Below are 18,401 nucleotides of genomic sequence, written 5' to 3'. Positions count from 1 at the left end.
ATTTATTGAATCCAGCATCAAGTGATACTATATATTGTCACATGACATACAAACTTCCAGGCTTTGTATTGCTATTGTTAATCATCTTAGTCTTACATATTTTTTTTTTCTTTAAAGCCTTTACTTTGAGACATGGTGGAAAGATCTTACAGTACACACAGAAAAATACAGACATGATCATCATTAAGTGAAGACAATCTAATCAGTAAACCTCAAATGCCTGTTAGCTAGTGCTGAAACTCAAGTTCTGAGAGCATGATATGCTGCGGGGTTGAAAGGAACAGTAATTAATACTCCTCTCCTTCTTTCTCACCCTCTCCTTCAACAGAATCTACACCAACCTCCTCATAATCTTTCTCTAGAGTAGTCATGAGTCATGTCCTCACGGGCCTCAGAAAACTCTCCTTCCTCCATCCCCTCACCCACGTGCCAGTGAACAAAGACATGGTTGGCATTCATCAGGTCAAATTTGTGAGCCAGGCAAGCCCAGGCCTCGGCAATGGCTGTGGTGTTACTCAACGTGCATACAGCACACTGACCTTGGTCAGGTCTCCACCAGGCACCACAATGGGAGGCTGGTAATTAATGCCAACCTTGAAGCCAGTGGGACACCAAACCACAAACTGGATGCTGCGCTTGGTCTTGATGGTGGCAATGGCAGCATTGACATCTTTGGGGACCACATCGCCACGATACAATAGGCAGTAAGTCATGTATATACCATGGTGGGGATCACATTTTACCATCTGGTTGGCTGGCTCAAAGCAAGCATTGGTGATCTCTGCTACAGAAAGCTGTTCATGGTAGGCTTTCTCAACAGAGATGCCAGGGGCATATGTGGCCAGAGGGAAGTGTATGCGGGGTTAGGGTACCAGGTTGTTCTGGAATTCTGTCGGGTCAACATTCAGAATTTCATCAAATCTGAGGGAAGCAGTGATAGAAGACACAATGTGGCTAATAAGGCGGTTAAGGTTAGTGTAGGTTGGGCACTCAATGTCAAGGTTTCTGAGACAGATGTCATAGATGACCTCATTGTCTACCATGAAGGCACAATCAGAGTGCTCCAGGGTAGTGTGGGTGGTGAGGATGGAGATGTAGGGCTCAACTACAGCTGTGGAAACCTGGGGGGGCTGGGTAAATGGAGAACTTCAGCTTGGACTTCTTGCTGTACCCAACTGAGAGCTGTTCCATCAGCAGGGAGGTGAACCCAGAACCAGTTCCCCCACCAAAGCTGTGGAAAACCAAGAAGCCTTGAAGAAGCATTTGTCAGCCAGTTTACGATTTCTGTCCAAGACAAGGTCAATGATCTCCATGCCAATGGTGTAGTGACCTCGGGCATAGTTATTGGCTTCATCTTCCTTGCCTGTGATGAGCTGCTCAGGGTGGAAAAGCTGATGGTAGGTCCCAGTGTGAACTTCAACAATGACCATGGGTCCCAGGTCTACAAACACTGCCCTGGGCACATGCTTGCCAGCGCCTGTCTTACTGAAGAAGGTGTTGAAGGAGTCATCTCTTCCCCCAATGGTCTTGTCACTTGGCATCTGGTTATCAGGCTGGATGGCATGTTCCAGGCAGTAGAGCTCCCAGCAGCTAAACTCTCCAATCCTCTATGAACTACTTTACATTTCTCAGCAGCCATTCAGGTGTACAGATATTCCCACACTAATCTTTTTACCCAAATGGTATGATTAATGGATAAAAGAATAATCCCAATAAAATTAAATGAAAATTCTATCATTCATTATTTTCAAGTTTTTGAGCATCAGTTCATGATGTCAAATGATGTATAAATTAATTTCAAACGTTTTTCATGAAGTACAATTTACTTCAGGTAGAATAAATATTTTAAAAAAAGACATAGTTGTTATGCTAATGAAATTCATGGCTCCAAGTTACTTTTATTATGGATGTAGCATATTGACCCAATTATAATTCCAGGAATTTAACAGAACTTTGGCACAGTAAAATGGACATGGTGTAATATATTCATCTTATTCTGTAGTTATAAGAATCTACCTCACCCTTATATGTACTTGAAATTCAATGTTGGAGCATGAGGTGATACAGTAATAACAGCCCTATGTCTTCGTATGATGAAAAATTTCAAAAGTAGGAATTCTGTCTGCAAACTAATAGCATCTGAAAAGAGGTTTAGCATCAGAAGTTGTTTACTGTCCTCTAATCAGACTCAGTTATTATCCAAACAATGCTTTCAAATGCTTCATCTTCTCCATTTTTTATATTAGGAAGTAGTTAATAAGTGTGGAAAGAATCTATAAGTGTTCTTCAATATTATCAGCTAAATTCAGTTCTAAGAGGACATGTACCTGATCACATGAGCCATCTGCATAGTCACCAAAACCTGATTTCAATGAGGCTAGTGAGTACAAAGCTTACAGTTCCTCCCTCACTTAGTAAAACTGGAGAGTGACCAGATGATGAAAATTTGTAAACCAGCTGTTCATTTATGTTCATGAATTTTATTTCAGCCTTTATGAGAATGCTCTGTTTATGAAATGAGGCTTGAAGAATTTAATCTGCCCAAAAGCTGAAGCTGGACACCCACTCCCTCCTACTCACAAAAATAGAAACAGTTGGTTATCTTTTATGGCCTTCTTTTCTCCATTCTAGCATAACCAATAACTTTGGTGATTTTTTTTTTTTCTGGAAAGAACAGTTAATAGTACAGACACAGTAGGGAACAAGGATCAGTCAGGCAAACCCATCTTCTCAGAGCTCTTAAGGGAAAGAGTTTTCAAGTATCTCTGGATACACCAAAGGTCAAAGTTTTTTGTGTGCTAACAGTTTTGCTCTAACTTCTCTTATTAAAATATTTCTGTTCAATTTCTGTCCTGGTTTTGATCATAGCAAAATTGACTAGCTATTCTGTGCTTGTACTATTCAATCTGATATTTTGAAAAACACATGAATGCTGTTACAACATTTAAACGTAGAACTATTAAAATGTACTGAAATTGTATCTGAGGGTAATTCTAAATATGGTTTCTATGGAAAAAGTCCTTATTCTTTGATCATTTGTGATTTTACATATTCTAAAAAAAACTAGGCAAAATATTTTTTCTATACTGCATATCTTTGAGTTTTCTATTCCTTTTTTAACAAGTAGTATGACATATTTCAATATGAGTATTCATCTTCGTGTCTCAGATAGGATCTAGTCATTCCTGAATTTCTCTATTTTGGACACTTAGAGTGCATCTTCTATATTATTTGTCCTCTGATGTTTCACCAGGAAGTGGTATTTTCTTCAGTTTTTCTGTTGAGGACATTTTAAATTTACCCCCACTTTATGACTTAGCCTGCCCTCCCTTGCCTTTCCTTTCCCTTCTCTCCTTTTTTTCTTTCTTCCTTCCTTCCCTCCCTCTATCTTTCCTTCATGCTTTAAGGGAAAGAATGAAAGCCATTCTGAGTTACCTTCATAGGCATCAAAATTCTGAAATTTATCCTCTCTACTTTTCAAATGTTACCACGTATTTAATATGGTAGCTACTGTATGCATATGTGTGTATGTGTCTCTGCATAATATTTTATTGTGTGTTTTGAAAATTTATGAAATGATCTGACACAGAATATTGCATTAGTATCTTATAATTTGACAAAGAAATATATTTTGTGATTTATTTAACATGTGTACTGTAGTTCAAATTTTTCTTCATTTTAGATGTTCTCTAGCTAGCTTTCTAGCATATTAGATGCTATCTATGAACTATGGTTCATAGAAGCATGTTTCTGGGTTATCAATATCATTATTATATTATCTTTCCTAAAAACAATTCATCTGGGAATAAACCTTTGGTTAAGATCAAGGTGTGACTTTGTCAATCACTTTTCCTATATTTTATGAAAGAATTATAATTGATGGTGAAAAAAACATGTTTTATTGAGCTTTTGGTTTCATTTATTTTCAATAACTTTGAGAAAAGAGCAAATCAAACTGATAGCTATTAGATCACTGAAGGTAATGATTGATGACAAACCACTGGATCATTTTTGGTATGTAACTGAAAAGAAATTTAAATAATTAAATGTCACTGCAGTGACAACTCTCATGCTCATCTATTTATTTTTACGAATACACACCCAGAGCCTATATGATGCTGAATTTTGAGTTATCTAACTAACCTCATTCAGAGGCACAGAAACATAATTTAAATAAATCTTGACACTGTTCATTAATATATGTAGATATAGTTAAATAATATTTCATTTTGATGTTTAAGAATTATAAAAACAATGCATTTCTGTAGTTTGGTCATGTTTTAATACTAGTCATTACAATAATTCAGTGAAGAATATTGCTTCACTTAGAGATTTTTAAAAATTTCATTTCACACAACTTTGCAATATTTATAAAAGAGTGATTAAAAAATAATTTAGAGCACAAAATAGATTAGGAAAAAATTCTGCAGGAGAACTGCAGTAGAATCACATTAACAGAAGAAAGGCACACCATACAATTTCTGATGTTTAGGGAAATGCTGACACATTACAGCAGACAGGAAATCACTACAGTATTTAAATTCTTTTGGAAAGATTTCAAAGTACAATGTAACAGTATTTTTTAAAATGTTAGATTATGCCATAAGTTTCACCATTTGTGACTCTCTCAACTTTTGAAGAAATAATATTTGTCAACTGAAAAACACCCAAGTTTAGTAATATATTTTCAAAACCCTTTTAATATAAAACAAAAAGTCAATGAAAACCTGAAAGTAGCACTCGGTATATTTATAACAAATCCTATTGTATTCAAGTTTTTATTTCACAATTCGTTTTTCTGCATATCATAAAATATTGCTTTTTTATATTTCAAAGTTCCACCTTGATTCTTGTTTGTTTCCAATCTCAATAATTTTATTTTCATGATTTTTTCATTTTGGCATTAATGTCATGCTACTTTATTTTTAGTCTTAATATCTAATAGGTCAAGTTTTTCTTTCTTATCCTTCAGATTTTTTGACATTACTTTAATCATCTGTGAAAATATTCTAAAAACAAAGTTATGCTTGGAAATAGGATTCTTAAATTGTTAAATTGTTAAATTTCTTACATTTTTGACTGTACTTTAATACATTTTAGGAAACATTTAACGCTAATGCTTATAGTTTCTCCCTCAGCACATAAAATTTACCTCTCCATTTAATTAACTTACATTTATATTCTTAAATAATTTTTTATATTTTTCTCCATAGTGTTCTTTAACCTCATGTGTTAGATTTATTCTTCAAAATCTTAGTTGTAGGTTGCTACTGTGAAGATTTAAAAAATTCATATTGCCTTCTTTTTTTATTGATCAGCAGAATGTTGATTTTTCTTTACTTAAAGAGATTTAGCAATCTTAATCTTGGTTACTTCGAATTCATTTAATTCTATAGATTACATTGTTTTTTGCTAGAAAATTGAATTTTTCCCATGTTTTGGACATTTTTTCCCTTTTTCATTATTTGGATCAGACCAATAATTCATTAATTCTCAATCTGGCAGATAAGTTTGACTAGAACACAACCATAGTTATTCATTTCCAAATTACCTAGGGATGGATTGCGTTAATTAAAATGGAACCCCTTTCAAATACCTAAAATCTGAGAATTTTGAGGAGACATGCAGAAGCAGAGTAGAAGGGTCGCTCTTCTGTTTACAACTCCACATTCTAAAGCAAAGTTTATTGTTATCCCTATTTCCACCCCTGAGTTTATTTTCATCCAGACATACAGAAGTTTCCTCCATGTGCTTTGTCCACATTCCTTGATTAGAATGTGGATGCCAGAAATGACTTGGCAAGCTTCAGAGGAATACAGCAGCCACTCTGGATCCAGTGCAATGTTAGTAAAGAAACCAATTGCAGTTATATAAAGCAGAAACAAAGTGTTAAGTCCTATTTTCTAAGAAACCATTTATAATAGCAACAAATTATTTTAAAAGTTGGAAATAAATATCAAAGGTAAAATATCTCTATACAATAAGCTACAATGTAGAGTTGATAGAAAATGAGACAAAAGTAAATGGAAGATTTCATGGCTGCTTGGATTAAAAAATTCAAAAGAGATGCTAATTATCTCCATATACATCTCAATTTAAATAAAGTATCAATGAGTGCCAAATAGTTTTAGAAAAATTGACTAATTCTGATACTTGTATACAAAAACCAAAAGAACAAGAATACTTAAAACCCTGTTGAAAAGAACAAAAAGTAGAAATTTATTTTACATAGTATTTAAGACTTCTAGTTATGTCCTCCTAGACTTTCCCCTTATAATCAGAGTTAACACAACCAATACACTTTGAAAGTGTCTAAAATGCTCTAGGGATCCTTAGCTTGACTGATGTTCCAGGCACCACAAAGAGAGTTACAGAAGTTTCTAATCTATCTCCAACAGAAACAGACCAGCAATGTTCCAAGAAAGCCTGTTGCTGGAGACAATGGATGAGGAAAAGGATGCCTAACAGCAGACATCTTTTTATACATAGGACCTGCATTCAGTTCAGCACCGATGACAAATTGTCTTCTCCCCAAGTTTCAATTGGGACCCAGTGGAAAACTGATCCATCATCTCCTACTCCTCTTCACCACAATCCTCCTTCCCCTGAGGAAGCAGAAGGCAGTGTTGGAGTGCCACAGAGTGGTGTCAGCATGCGTGGTGTCAGGAGCTGACCTTTCTATCCCTATGTTAAGAGGAGGTGAACAATTTCTTTCCTGGGATAGTGCTGGAGGAGCCCATCAGGGAACTCTCTTCCACTCCCTGGAGTAGGTTGCATGGTGCTCTAATCATCCCACAAGGACAGTTTCAACACAGCTCAGTGTCAAATTGAACTTCCACCTCCAATCAGCAGTAACAAGAATTAACTGAGGTACTACAAAAAAGGTGGTACTTACCACAATTAGGCTTCCTTATTCCCTTTGTACCCACTGTCATGCTAGCCAGCCTCAGATGATTACCAAGCTTGGCCCCCACCTAGCAGCAAGGTTGATCACAGTGGTTCAAGTCAGGGCTATAGATCACTTTAATTCCTCTTTTAATCCTGAGCCTGGTGTCACTGGGTGCAGGGGCAAGCAGAAACTCCATGCTCAACAGCAATGAGACTGAAAGAAGAAATACAAAACACTGAGAACTGTCACTTGTATCCCCTCCTCTAACTATTGATGTCAGCATGTCCTAGAAGGAAGCTGGGGCCAGAACCTGACCAGATAGAATGAGTTGGAACCAGGTGTGCAAGTCAACACTCAACTTTCAGCCCTCCCTGACCTCAGCCAGGCCCATGGAAAGCTGAGTCACCACCTATAAAATACATCAATGAAGGAGCTGCCTGATATTTCTGGTTTTCCCCCTCCTCCTGAGAACCATTAAGGCCCAGTAAGGAGTTAATCTTTTGGTGTCAGAATATAACAACAAATCAGTGTGAGTCAAACCTCTGTTTCTAATTTCCCTGGTGGCACTGGAACCTAACAAGGAACAGATCTTACAACTGTACTTTGTAGCAGAGGTGGTAAGTCTATGTCCCATATTCAAGTTGATGTTAGTGGGACCCAAAGAGAAGATAAAATACATACACCTGGTCATTTTGCAATACCTCAGTAGGGGACTGCAGGATAAAAATTATATTTACTAAGATACAGAATCTCATGTTATTCAAAATATTCAACATATATGTGAAAATCACTTATCATATCAAAAACTAGAAACATCAAAACATAAATGAGAAAAGATAACTAGCAGATGACAGCATGAAGGTAAATTCATTGCTGGAATTATCTGAGGATTCCAAAGCAGTCAATGAGTGTTTGAAAAGTACTTAGGAATTTTCTTAAAATAGATAAATCATTGAAAAATCTCAATTTGGGTCTTAAGCTAAGACCCAATAGAAATTCAAACTAAAAATAAAGCACTATATTATTCTAAATGCCTTATAATGTGCTTTTTATTAAAAACATTAAAATAAGCACTTTATAAACTCCAAGAAAGCACTCATTGGGTGTTCTCAATAGTAGATGATAGGTGAAAGTAGATATAATCAATACACTTATGACTGATAAATAGAATTTCTGTGATATAAAAATTAAAAAAGAAAATAAACATACTTACAATATATAAAAAAGACTGAACATTCATATCAAATATGACATTAAAAGGAAAAAAGGTGAGAGAATGAAAATGAAATGGTATTTAGAGAAATAGTGGTTGAAAATGATCAAATTTATCATAAACCATGCACATTCAGACTCAAGATATTGAGTGGAACCTAAATAAGAGAATTGCATAGAAATCCACACCATGCCACATACTGATTAAAACTGTGAAAGTTAAAAACCAAGAAAAAAAAAAGCTCAAGAGCAGTCAGAAAGCAATGTTATATTACTTAGAGCATGAATTCAAATGACAGAAATTTCTATTCTGAAACAGAGGAGGCAAAAAGACAGTGGTAAAATCATTTTCAAGTAATGAAAGGATAAAAGTGTTAAATGTGAATTTCATACCTGACAAAAATATCTTTCTGAAATAAAGAGGAAATAAATACACACACAAAGGAAAGTCAGACAATTTCTTAAATCTACATTTAAAGAAAGACTCCAGAAAAACTTCCTAATATAAATGAGATAAAACAAAATAGTTTGGAACATTAGAATGAATAAAAATTGGAATAAGTATAATGATGCCTTTATTCTCAATGGAATATATATCGTATTTGGTGGTTTAAGCAAAAATTAAAATACTATTTCACATGAAGTCAATATAAAATGAGGAGATACAGCAATTAAATGTTAAAAATTAAGCAGATAAAAGGATATACATTCACTCAAAATAGTAAAGCATTGATTTATGTAGCTTTGTAAATACATATTTATTTTTGCATCATTGAAAATTCACATGCAGTTGTTAAAAATAAGGAAAGTGCAATGAGCCATTCATGTACTCAGTTTCCTCCGAAGGTAATATCTTGGTATATAGCACGATATCACCACCAGGATATGTATATTTGTAGAGTGACAATAAATAATAATGGAGATACCAGAAATTTATAAAGGAGTGAAGATTTCATCAGCATAGGTTGCCACCTGTACTTTTTTCAGTTTAATATCTAATTCATTCATTTATGGAAAATTTTCTCAGGGTTCATCAACTGGATGCTAGAGAGATTTGCTTTTAAGTTTTTTAATTCCTTCCCAAATTTTAAAGGTTGTTTTATAGAAAATTAGGGAAAGATCAATCAAGAACTATTTTAGATATCTGCAACTAGAAATTTATTCTTGTATTTAGTTCAAAATGAGAAAAAGTCAATATAAAGAAGAATCATTGAATTACCTAGGACATTTCTGATGTTTTCAATATAATAGGAAATTAAATGCACTTTATATATTACTTTATTAATTTTGAGAGACATGAAAGCATTTTAAAAACCTCTAAGATAATGAATAGATAGCCATGATTTTTACTTCCCCAATGAATATAACATCTTTATCTCTCTTTTGAGTAAACAATTCAGAGTTAATTACAAAGTTGTCCATCCTTAAATGCTATCATTATTATTATCTTTTTTATTAAGTATGGCAAACTGCTCAGCCTAGTTCATAATAAGGAGTTGAATTATTATTGGAGCCATAGAGAATTGAACAGTTGGAAGTCATAAGCTAAATGGCTGTGGGGAAAAATAATGTCACATTGCTTAACTAGCTCATGTTACAAAGTGGTTTATTTAGCTCCGTTTTGTACATAGATAAATACCACACAAATTTGTTTAATTTTCTACAAGTCAAATTGCTAAAGAGAAATGTTTAAAATGCTTTAGCAGTAGCATAGCTAAAATGGATGGCACAAAATGGGATTCCAGAAAACAAACAGAACAGATTGTATTAATGGGGAAATGTATCCACAGATCAGGGCTGGCAAATGGCACTAAGGCTTGATAGGATTCTGAAAGATTGTCTGATGGTATAAGAACATAGAGAAGGTCATGGCAGTTTTTAAAAGTAGAATGTCTATAGTGGTTTTGAACTTTTCATTTTTAGAAAATGTTAGGGTTTCAAGCAGTTAAGAAATAATGCTGAGATGCTTTGTACCATTTATCCACTTTCTTTCAGAGGTAGCATATTGCAAGAATATATTACAATATCACAATCAGGATGATGCTTTGGATGCAGTGAACACAGAACATTTTCATCACCTCAGAGCCCTCAGGTTGCCTAGTTGTACTACCTGCTTCATTTTCCTCGCCCCATTTTTCACCCTGTTAATGTTCTGTATAGTTTTGACATTTCAAGAATGTTCTACAAATGGAATCATTCAGCATATGACATTTCATATCTTCTGGACAGCCAAGATCTCTGAAAAACAAACCCACAGTCTCATCTTCAGAGTAGAAGAATTACAATGGAAATAGAATTTCCAACTCCTCAGGGTATGTGCTCTTAAAAGAGAGCACAGAAATGGAATTTTGAAAAATTATAATACAGACATTTAGACAGATCCTCATAAAGATGGAGATGATGACCCTCTAAATTCTCCTGGGTCTTCTTTGTCAGTAGAAGAATCCACTCTGTTCCTATGAAGGTTAAGCCTGTTTTGCTTGGGAGACTGCACTGGCTCCACTGAGGTACATGTTATTCAAGACAATGATGATTTGCTTTAGAATCCTCTTCCATTATCTTCCCTTCTAGACCTATAACTAGGCTCAGGTCCCACAGATGGTCTAAGAGATGAGTCTTAAAGTGTGACTCATTAAGAGATCTACTACACTGAAAAAAAAACTGAAAAGTTTTCCCAATTTATATAAGCAGATGTCTAGGGAATAGGTGTGTGGATGAATATTAAGGGTGTAGGATAATTTTGGAAAGAATAAGAAGTTGTACCAGGACATATTTATGGTTATGTGACTATTAAACTGAAATTCTGGATTTAATGTTACATTTGAGAGGTTAGAAATGGCTCTATTCTTTTCCTTGGTTGACTGAAACAGAACAAAAGGTGTCCAACACTAAATGACAGACTGTCTTGATATAATATAGAGTATGATATTCAAAGGCTTAGGGAGATTGAAATGTTAGAGTGGATGTGTCACATGATACCTGGTCACCCAGGCTGGGAGGGTCCAGAGAACATACTTTTGATCATGACTGTAAGAGCAAGGATGTGAGGAGGTCTCAACTCTCTGATGGTGCTCTGTGATTGCTTTTTTCTGTGGGTCAGAAATTTCAGCATACACTGCTGCTATTCACTGAACTGGGACCAAATATTTATATGTATAGGAATAATTGGATCCTGGGGTGGCAATCAGCAAGAGTTGTCAGCAAAAATAAAGAGGGTGTGGTTATTGTAATGAGTTTCAGAATACAAGTAAGAATCAGAAAAATCTGACTTGCAAAAACCCATGATGTTGGCTAGTTGATCATGGTGTCCCTATGAGTGACATGGTTGGGGAGTGCCCTATTAAGTTTAGCTTGAATTTTCAAAACAGGAAGTTTGAACCCTTCATAAATCTACAAATTTATTTTTAAAATTAAAATTAGTAGTTTATAGGCTCACAGTCCTGTGAATGAAGGAAGGCTGAATCCTTTTAGGATAGATGCCACTAATTTCACAAATTTTCTACTGTTCATCTTTCTTCCAAATTTTTCTAAAGAGATCTATTATCTTTTACCAGGGTAATAGTGAATTCAGGTAAAGGAAATAAAAAGACTGTTTAGAGATTATGGGAGCTGGCTCTGATTCTGTCTGACAATAATTCCAAGAGACCCAAAACCTTACTGCAGTCCTCCAGTCCAAGTCAGGGTTTATGGAGGTAGTTTTAGGTCAGATCCAACTCATAGTTGGACCAGCAGGTGCCTGAAATCACCAGTATTTATTTACTTGGTTCCAGAGTGCACAACTGAAATACAAACTCAGCAATTGGCAGAATATATGTCCTGGTTCCCTGACCTGTAAAGTAACTGATATTATGGCGGAAAAACCAAGTGGAACTCACCTAGGAAAGTGGTCCAAAGCAATCTGAAATGCCATACTTTAGATATCCTAACTCAGAAATCTTTGCCAAACCTAAGGCCACACAGTTTTCCCCTCCTATTTTTCTGTAAGAATTTTATAGTTTCAGTTCTTAATTTTAGGTGTTTGGTCCAAAATGGACCAAATATTTATAGGTATGAATATGTAATAACTTTTAATTTCAATGGTTTAAAAATTAATTTCAAAATCTCCAATGATCATAAACCTGTAGAAATTTCTTTAATTGATTATTCAGTTTAAAATCTTGCTAAACATATGGTGATCTTTGTAATGAATATAATGCTAACAAGCATTAGAATTTTAATTCTGAAAATACACTTGGAAATTAGCTGAAAAGGAATCAGTTTATAAACAGATAATATCAATATTCAACAAGTCCATAAGCAAATTCATTTGAATGAAGAGATATCATTTCAGCTTTCTTATTATTTGGAGAGCAAATTCTTCCTTACTCTTCTCCTAAAAAAAAAAAATCCATCTTTCCACAATGTCAAACTAGTTATGTGGGGGCATTTATGTGTTTGTAAACTCCTGCTTTCTAAAAGTGTCACCAAACCCATAAGGTGAAATTCAAATCAAATAAGAATAATGCTTTCATGTACTATGATACTTTAATCCTTAAACCCATGAAAGAGAGTTGTGCGTAGAAGAGTTACTCAGCAATTGTTTAGTAAATGGCAGTGTTTTATAAGGAGAATTCTGATTAAAATTTGCCCAGCTATTAAGCTGAAAAATCAACTATTAAGTCAGAAAAGTAGAGATAAATGGATTTGGTTTTTAGTCACATAAATTCTGCCACTATAATATACCATACTATAGCTCAGCAAAAGTAAAGAAGTCTCATTTTCTCCTCATCCTCTGATACTCTGTGACCCACAATATCAAAGAGAATTAAATGAATAAAATGGGGATAAATAATACTAATTCAGCAAGGGTCAAAATGTGCAATATTAGTTTAAATAATTGACGATGGACATAAAATAGCACAGTAGACACCTGAGTCATGGATACTTTTGATCAGTACTGACAAGAAATTCCATGACTTCCATGTATTTTTGCACTTGTGAAAGATTAAAAACATCCCTTCCATGGCACAGCAAGAGCAGGAGTCCAAGGTGGCTGGATGTACTTCAGTGAGCTCCCTGATTAGAAAAAGAAACAAACTATGAGACTATGCCAGAGCACCTTGTTTTAAAGTTTGAGTAAACAGTGGTGAGAATTTTGCAGGATAGAGGAAGGAAACTAAAGACTTTTAAAAATAAAATTGATCAATACTTAATATGTAATTTGTTTGACTAGGTACATAAGAAGAGTTTGAGAATAAGGCCCAGATATATTGTGATATTATCCCAGCCTAGAATGGCATGAGAGAAAATTAAGTCACATGAAAATAAAAGCTAATTATTAAGGTTTTGGGAAATATCAAGTTAAGGATATTTTGAGAGGCATGCTGGAGATTGAACCTAGGTCCCTACGCATGCTCTATCACTGAGCTCCATTCCCAGTTCAAGTTAAGGGTTTCTTAATCCCTCTACGTTTTACTTATTTGATCATGATTGGCTATAGAAAACTAGATATAAATCTTAAGTGCAAGTACAGTTATTCAAATAATCCTTTTCAGTATCATCATAATTATGGAGACTTTAGCTGCATAAGCAACTCAGAAAATTCCATAAGAATGGCAACCACCACATTTCCTTTTAGCCCAGCACTCTCCCTTTGTTCCTGCCTCCCTTGTTTCCCTTACCTGAGTTTTCCTAGAAACATTTTTGACAAATGTCCTAAAGAAAAGCATCTCATCTCCTCCTGAGGGGAGCTCATCATCATTTATGAAGGAAAGACTTGTGACATTCTAATCTGAGTCATCAGATTCATTTAAGTCAGATGACCAAAATTCCAATTTACTTTATTATGAACTTTCATGATCACAACTTTTACCCTGTCTTCACTAGGAATGGTTCTAACCTTGAAAAGTAATTCTGAAAAACTCACTTCTTTTAGCTTTGCTCCTCCTCTTTATTTTCTTACTCCTGATCCTTCGGTTTGTAATTACAGGTGTTTCCTTTTGTTGACCAACTATACGATTCCAATTGCAACTTTATTTTCATTCTTATGAAGCTTTGAGACAATGGTGCAATAATCCAGGTATTTTCTTTTTGACATTCTAAACATGCACAACCCAGTTGGATATGTGTGTTTGTTGGCTTTTTTAGTTTTACACCTGGAATTCTGAGCACAAGACAGAAAACCATACGGCTTAAGAGAAAGACATTTTCAGATTTATGGCATTTGATCTTACTGGGGTCTTCATTTTGAGTTGCAAAATTACTTGCATAAAAAACTCCTTTTATACCTTGCAGAAGTTAATGCAAATCTTCACTTTCTTCTCAAATCTAAAAGCACTCTTATTTTTTATCATATAGTAAATTAATGAGAAAAGAAAACAATAAAGGAGACTCACCATTCAATCTACTCAAATTAAGTATAAATTGATATATGCCCAATAGTATAGCAATAGACAGACAGACAATTGAACTTAATCCAAAGTTCACAGTATAGAAACAAATACATAAAAATTTAAGTTCAAAATGTATGCGGCACTTCATTGCAGTGGGAACATGTATATTATACACTCCATGTTGTATGAACAATTGACCAGCTACATGTTTCCATGCCATAGTCTAACCTACACCCTAATAACTCCCCTTGAGTTTAGATGTTTCAAAATACTACATTATGTATATTTCTTGAAAAAGTAATGCCTGTGTTGTACCTCCAGGCCGCTAAATATTGCAGTTTTTCTACCTTGAATTCTCTCTCCTGATTGCATTGCAAGCTATGTCTCACCTTTCATCTTTCTGCAACTACATTTATAATTTTTTTTATAAACATGCTCTGTCCATGTTTGAAAGTCCTTAAGTTGCAATATACTATTTAATCATATTTAATCTCAAATACCATTTTCACTGCATGATTAGAGTTAAGCAATGTATTAAGTTTGATTTGGAAATCTTTCATCCTAAAAATATTTATTGAATGTCTACTATAAGTGTAGAGGATGCTGTGAGTTATGAGAGACACAGTGATGATAAATAAGACCTAGTTTCTGCCCTGGAGTGGTTCTATAGCCAAGTGGTTGAGACAGTTTGACCTACAGAAAAAAAATTTACTATGAAAAAAGGATCTGGATGCACTTAGCCTTAAAAACAGATCCATTAGAGATGATTTAATAACAGAGTGTGATCATATTAAGGTTAGGAAAGAAAAGACATTAAACAGCTCTCAATCTTTCTGAAGACCTAAAAGGATATTAAGCACCATATGAAGAATATGTTTCTATAAATAGTTATTTAAAAATAGGTTAACATAGAGTCCACAATTATTTCTGGAGCTGTTTCAAAATAAGGATGAGTCAACTTGTGTATAATTATATTTCTTACCAGGGATTGTGTGGAAATATTCTTTTCCTCTACACATTATTGTATGCATATTTTGTCATTTTAATTTTATTAGTGCTTGACAGTAAATCCAAAGAGATATTTATTTGACTTAATCTTGTTATTTATAACATAAACTTGAAAGTGAATGATAATACATATTGTAAGGCTCTATTGTATAAAATATGTATGGAATTATAAAGCAGATCTTATACATTTATAAGTATTCAAATATTACTGTTCAGTTATTATACTAAAAATAACTGGAGAAAGTCATTTCTATTCTAGAGGATTATATGAATACTATCTGTGATGCAAAGTCACACTTCAACAAACTAGATGAATTCAGACCTTTAGAAGTTGTGACATTTGCATATAAATTTAAACTCTGCCTCTGAGCTGTAAGAATAAATTAATAATCCAATTTAAATATTTGAAAGATATGCCTTATAAGAAATATGGTATTGAAAGATATAAAATAGTAGCAGTGTAGTAAGAAAGATGTTCTTTCTAATAACAATTAATTTTACTTTCAGAAAAATAAGGCATGTAGAGTCTACTCAAATTTATATTATATATCTACAATATATATCTCTAATAAGGAAACTAACTACCCTAAGGTAGAAGCATTACTTTCATGATAATTAAGTTAATCTGTGGAGTTAGTGATAGAGAAGGAAAATTATCTTACTTTAAAGAGAAAAGAGAAACTCCAAAGATAATTCAAATTAAAAATATACTATCAATGATGTCTCCTTAGGTACAAAATTTTTTAAATGCACATTCTGTAGCATAATCTAAATTTGGCAGAGATTTATGAATCAGTAAGTTAAGAGTATCTTATTATCTTGAATTAAATTTTTCTCAAAATAAACCTGGCTATATGTAAGAAAATAGCATAATTTTCGTTGGTTATATTCAAAGTTATATCAAGAACTATGTTGACCACACATATTGCAAGCACTCATGTAGCGATGCTGTGGTAAATCAATTCCTATATCAATAAATTTGCCCACACTGAAATCTGGTTCACTCAGTTAATGAACCAGTAAGGAACCTCAATTGTATTATTATACTGAAATAAAATTATAATCATGTTAGTTCAGTGGGAATTGACTTGCATTAAACTGACAAATCCTCATCTAAATCCATAACACCTAAGCAAAAACAGAAAAAAAGAAAAATGTATATAAAATGTTTACATAAAATACTTAAAATACTAGAATATTATTTTAAATACTCCTACATTCTTTGCCTTCATATTCCTTTATATATCTTCTCTCATGTTTAACTATCCAGCACTGTGCAACAAAGCTTTTTGTGTTTTGTACTTGGAGATTTTGAGGAGACTTGCGTATGTGGAGTTAGTGCTCATTATTTGGCTATAGTGTTTGTTTCACAGAGTGATATAAACCTGCATATTGAGTTCAGAGGTGTGGGATATCTGTACCCACTATGCCACAAAGAACACAAAAGTATGGAGGAATTTTTTTAATCTTAGAAACTGCTAATCACTTCAAGTCACTTCCATTGGTGAATGAGTGAAGTCCAAGTGAAAGTATGCCCTTACTATGTATGTTCATCTTTCTCATTAGCATATAAACACTATCAATCAACAGTCATGTTGGAACTATAGCAGTGTCAATTTCAACCACAAATTAGTTACAAACACAGGAGCTTGGCATAAATCAATTGAAAGCACTCCGTGAGATTCATCTGACTAAATTGAATAATGAAAAGTGGTTTTGTTGTTCATAAATTGTGTTATGCATTCTTTATACAAGTAAAATTTATAATAAACTTAAATACCTGTATAAATATATTTAATTATGTAAAATATATACTTTTTTCAGTGGTCATTATGGTTTAGATGTGAGTTGTCCCCCAAAAGCTCATGTGTGAGACAATGCAAGGTTTAGAGGAGAAAAGATTGGGTCATAGCCTTAACCTAATGAGCTATTTAATCCCTGATGGGATTAACTGACTGGTAACTAGAGACAGGTATGGTGTGCTTGAGGCAATGGTTCATTGGGAACATGGCTATGGGGTATATATTTTGTATCTGGAGAGTGGGTTCTCTCTCTCTGCTTTCTGATCACCATGTGAATTGTTTCCCTCTGCCACACTCTTCCACCATGATGTTTTGCCTCACCTTGAGCCCCAAGGAATGGAGCTGAACTTCTGTGGTCTAAGACCTCTGAAACTATGAGACCTTAAATATACTCTTTCTTCTCTACAATCATTCTGGTTGGGTCTTTCAGTCACAGCTGCAAAAAATCTGACTAAACACCTGTTGTTTGACATTTGCTGGTATTTCATGTGAAATACATAAACAGTTTTAGCAGTTGTATCTGTTTATCTAATCCAGACTATATACCCAATATTCAAACTTCTCTCTAAAAAATATCTTTCTCAAATAGAAAGTCAGAAAAATATAATCTGATATTTAATATAATGCTTATTATAAATGCCATTAAAAAATCTTTCCACAATGTATATGAGGATGCTTATGCATGAACAGTCCAGAAGATATCTGTAATGCTGCTTTGGTTAATCTCATGGCACTGAGACATCTTTTAAAAATCTCCCTGTTAAAATTAAAACACCCAAAAGAACACAAGAAAAAGTATCTATTAAAGAAGATATTGTTCAAGGATGTGCCAAATCTCCTGAAAAATTGTCACTAATCGCAGAAGAATGGGCCACTCAAAGAAGAAAGAGATAATTGGGAGCCAAGTCACTCATAAATGTTTGAAAAAAAAGAAGAAAAAAAAGCGTCATTAGTGTCTACCCATGTCCACATCTAATCTGGTATCACAGGATTAAGCCTGGCAATGAAACATAAAGCACTGCATTTATCAACCACAGGGTTCCTTCTGAAGACATACTAATGATCTATCTTATTTGCTATGTTTACTCAGAAAATTGTAGATTTTTTAAAAGAAAAAAG

At 34.0% G+C, this 18,401-nt stretch overlaps 1 pseudogene; it reads right to left on the bottom strand.

The window, feature by feature from the left end:
• Positions 1-287: 287 nt before the first annotated feature.
• On the bottom strand, positions 288-10,488 carry LOC124990970 (tubulin alpha-1 chain-like; annotated as a pseudogene).
• Between the last annotated feature and the right edge of the window lie 7,913 nt (positions 10,489-18,401).

Source organism: Sciurus carolinensis, chromosome 8, assembly GCF_902686445.1.
Source record: "Sciurus carolinensis chromosome 8, mSciCar1.2, whole genome shotgun sequence".
Lineage (NCBI taxonomy): Eukaryota > Metazoa > Chordata > Mammalia > Rodentia > Sciuridae > Sciurus > Sciurus carolinensis.
Note: the sequence above shows the minus strand (reverse complement) of the source record. Positions and strands in the feature narration are given on the sequence as shown.